At 30.5% G+C, this 5000-nt stretch overlaps 1 protein-coding gene across 4 annotated transcripts in view; it reads left to right on the top strand.

The window, feature by feature from the left end:
- LOC125027925 overlaps window positions 1-5000 on the top strand; it is a 133763-nt gene that overhangs the window by 90275 nt on the left and 38488 nt on the right. For all 4 annotated transcript variants that reach the window (XM_047617080.1, XM_047617077.1, XM_047617078.1 and 1 more), the window contains one exon: window positions 4885-4934. The gene's annotated coding sequence lies outside the window, so the exon portion shown is untranslated. The remainder of the gene's footprint in view (window positions 1-4884; window positions 4935-5000) is intronic.

Genomic DNA, 5000 nt, shown 5'->3' with positions numbered 1-5000 from the left:
CCTCTGACTTGCTGTTGCCGGTTGATGGCGAGAATTTGTTGCCGACTTCTTATAGTCTTGGGATCATAAACTACACGAATGCTGATTTTAGTGTAGAGCCTCGTGCAGTAAAAGAGGTCGCATGATCTTCACACGTTTGTATCCCCCTCTCGGGCAGACGCGACCGCGCAGTGACAGCGGTTGGAGCAGCGCCTGCGGCTAAAAACATGCGGTTGATAGCGCGGATGTTTGGAATATGTTGCAGGCCTCCGTGCGTGGAAGTAATGGCCTCGCCTCACGTATGGGGGGAGGGGGGGGGGCAATGCCCTTTTGACTTCGCTCTCTTGACCTAACGATTCTGCCACGACCTTGCTTCGACGTTCTAGTCCCAACCAGTTCTTCAATGATAACCCATCCGTGAGGCAGCTGCCACTCGCCACACATTTGTGTCTAAACATAACTGATATGACCCTTAACAGTTAACACTGATTTTCATGATGGCGATGATGATCTTGATAATAATGAAACTGGTGATGATGGTGATAATAATAATAATACTAATGTTGTAATACTAATGGTGATATTTATATAAATAAGGATAATAATAATGATAATGTTGATAATAGTGATAATAGTAACTGATAATTCCACTGATAATGATAACGGCAACGATAATGATGATAATAGTAATAATAATAGTAATAGTAATCATATTAATAATGATAATGATAATATTGATAATATCAATAATGAAAATGAAAATGATTACAATAATAATTATAATGATGATAATAATAATGATGATAATAATCCTAATACAACTAATAGTAATGATACTACTACTACTAATACTAATAATACTGATGATAATAAAAATTTGGATAATGATAGTAATAGTGATGATAATAATGGTAATGATGAAATTTATAATGATAATAATGATAATAATGGTAATGATGAAATTAATAATGATAATAATGATAATACTACTACTAGTACTAGTGTTAATAGTAATAATAATAATGATAATAATAATAATAATATTAATAAGTATAATAATAACAAAAGTAATAATATTGAAGATAATGATAAAAAGGATAATAGTGATAATGGTAGAAGTAGTAGTAGTAATGATAATAATAATAGTAATAATGTTAATGATAATAATGATAATAGTAATAATGATAACAATGGTAATGATGATGATAATGGAAATAATAATAATGCTGATAATAATAATAATGCTGATAATAATAATAATAGTAATAATAGTAACAATAATGATAATGATAATAATAACGATAATAATAATAATAATAATAAAAAAAATAATAGTAATAATAATAATAATAATGATAATAATGGTAATAATGATAATAATAAGAATATCAATAATAGTTATAAAAACAATAACAACAGCATCAATAATGATGATGATGATGATAATGATAATAATAATGGTAATAGTAATAATGATAATAATGATAATAATAATGATAATAATAATAATGGTAATAAGAATAATAATGATAAAAATAATGTGATAATAATAATAATAGTAGTAATAATAACAACATTAATGATAATGATGATAATAATAATAACAGTGATAATGATAATAATAATAAAAATGATGATGGTAATAATATTGACAATAATAATTATAGTAATAATAATATTAATGATAATAAAAATTATAATAATAATAGCAATAATAATAATATAATAATGATAACGATAATGATAAGAAAAATGACAGAAATGATAATAATAATGATTATAAAGATCATGATAATAATGACAACAGAAAGTGATAATAATAAAAATAATAGTAATCACAATGATATTTATAATGATAGTGATATTAATGAAAATAATAATAATGGTAATGATAATCACGAAAATAATAATAATAATAATAATAATGATAATACTAATGATAATTATAATGATAATAATAATGATAAAGGTAATATCAATAATAATAATAACAACAACAGCAACAACAACAACAATAATAATAATAATAGTAATAATAATGATAATAATAATAATAATAATAACAACAATAATAATGATAATAAAGCTAACAATGATTATAACATCAATGTTAATCATAGTAGCAGCAGTAGTAATAATATTTGTGATAGTAAAAGAAGTAATTAATTAATTAATTAATAATGACAATGATAATGATATCAATAATAATGGCAATGATAATGATAATAATGGTAATAAGAGTTGTAGTAGTAATCGTAAAAATAATATTGATATTGACAATATTATCAGTAAGAACAATGAAAATGATCATAAAGATAATAACAATAATAATAATGATAATTATAATAATAATAATAATGATAATAATGATAATGGTAATGGTAGTCATACTAGTAGTAGTAGCAGTAGTAATGCTAATAATAATAATAATAATGATAATGATATTTGATAATAATAATGATACTGATAATGATACTTGATAATAATAATGATACTGATAATGATAACGATAATTATAATAAAGGGAACGATTATGATAATAACGAATAATAATGATAATGATAAGAATAATAATGATGATAATAATGATGACGATAATGATAAATATAAAATAAAATATTGGTAATAGCATAATGATAATGATAATAATAATGATAATAATGATAATGATGATGATAATAATGATAATAATGATAATAATAATAATAATAATAATAATAATAATTGTGACAGTAGAAATTATAAATTATAATGATAACAATAATATTAACGATAATAATAATAATAATAATAATAATAATAATAATAATAATGATAATTATTATTATTGTTGTTATCATTATTATTGTTAATATTGTTATTATCATTATTATTGTCATTAGTGTTATTGTCAATGTTATTATTATCGTAATCATTAATATTATCAGTATTATCATTACTACTATTATTGTTATTGTTATTATTATTATTATTGTTGTTGTTATTGTTGTTGTTATTGGTATTACTATTATTATTAATGTTAATATTTTTGGTATTATTACTACTTCTACTATTTTCACCATTATTATTATCACTATTATTGTATTTTCTTTGAGATCATATCGACACCATCATAACATCGTCACATTCCATTATCATCGCCATCATCACTACGATCGTTTATATTGCTTTGGTAGCATCGGCATCATCAGGAGACGCTAATGCCACCTCCCCCCCCCTAAAAAGGGTAAAGTACGATTATCGAGGGGGGGGGGGGTGCGGCCATAAAAAATCGGTAAATAGGCCGGGCGTAAATTAAGATAACTCAGTGCTCTTTAAAAGTCTGATAAAGTAAGATTCAAAAGTAGCATTGGAACACGTACGAGCTGATCAAATTTCTTCGTTGCATATCAGTTTGCAAGAAGCGAGCGCCTTTCGTGAGTGGCTATTTTCAAGCAGACACGATGGCACAGTCACCACTGATTGGCTCGGAAAGAGACTCGTATATTTTGGGAGCAAAATATACGCTTAGGGGAAGAATTGCTATATTTATATTTTGTTGACATCTCGTCTATGATCCACAGAGGACTGTTACTTCCCTGTATCTTCTCGCTTTTATTTCTTCACTCTGCTCCTCCGTTTTGGGTGTGGTGAACCTGAATAAAAATAGGAGACATCAGAAGCCCTTTGTGGCACAGGCGCACGTTTTGGCTGAGGCCGTAATCACGGCTTCCTGAACTCGATTAAGTGGCCGTTTCTTACCCCCACAATTACTCCTATTACCACTTATACTGATAACACATAATCCGAAAAATAAATGATCTATAAATGACTGAAATAAGACTGATTAGAAGTATTACTTCAGATTAGAAAACAAGTTAGGTCGAGCCAGTTCAGAAGTGATCTCGGGGCACGCATGCAGTGCACACCATCCTTCGGAACTTCGGGAAAGGAATTTCGTCGCGTGGTTCGCCTTCGTTCTGAGCAGCCGCCAGACTCTTTCCAGACGGCTGCGCTCGGAATGCCCGGTATTTTTTCCTCACTTCATCGCTCTTCTTTTTGGTATGCAAGGAGTCACTTGCCCTGTTCCATTTTTCGTTCTTGCTCTTTAGATTTCTTAGTAATTTCCCCCTGACGAGCGTACATCCCCTAATTCATTTTACCATTCCCATAAATTTGGATGGTATTTTTATGTATACCAGCTCCCTGTTCTACAGAATTGTATAACCTACATGCGACAAGGATAAGCCAGATATGCGAAGCTGAACATCGCTCAGGCTATGAAGGGAGTCCGGCCTGTGCCGACTGATGTCAACTCGATTAGTGTGTCAGCTGGTGCTGCCTCAACGGAACTTAGTCCTTACCCACGTGGTGTCCAGCCACAGCATTGAGGGTGCTGCTCGGAGACTCGGTCGGAGCACTTTCACGTTTCGCGATTTCTTTCAGCGAGGTAATTCACCCTTTAGGATGCACATACAGTTCTTGTAAATCAAACTGTTTTTAAACATTCTTACTTCAATTTGATATGGAGAATCAAATCTTCCAGTGTTGAATCATAGTGCTAAACTTCCATGAACCTCTCACTTAAACCTTAAATCCTGTTAGAACACCTGGTACCAATGACCGTTCTATTTATGGCTGGTAACCAGAATGAACCCTTTGTGAAGATAAATTGTTATAGTTTTGAGAAGAGCTCTAATTAAAAAAAGGCAGGGATACTAATTACGTCTTTGTGATTTTGTCTAATTTATTCAGCACAGCAATGCATCGCCGTCCAGCTTGCGTGTTTGGGATAAGCTGCGTCACGTCGCCAGTCATCCACTCAAGATGCTTAACGTTCTAGTTATTATTCGTCATTTTTTATTGTTCTTCTTACGCTCAAGAGCAGGAATTTATCGCTCAAACAATTTTCTCTACTGATTTCAGATGGCGACCGAGTGAGCGAGCAAGAATTTACAGGAGCAGACACGTTATAGGTGAGTGTCCAGCCAGGGCCCGTGAGGGAGGGCAAGGGAACGGCGGTAGCTGGAGCTGAATGGACT

Source organism: Penaeus chinensis, chromosome 8 (genome assembly GCF_019202785.1).
Source record: "Penaeus chinensis breed Huanghai No. 1 chromosome 8, ASM1920278v2, whole genome shotgun sequence".
Taxonomy (NCBI): domain Eukaryota; kingdom Metazoa; phylum Arthropoda; class Malacostraca; order Decapoda; family Penaeidae; genus Penaeus; species Penaeus chinensis.
Note: the sequence above shows the minus strand (reverse complement) of the source record. Positions and strands in the feature narration are given on the sequence as shown.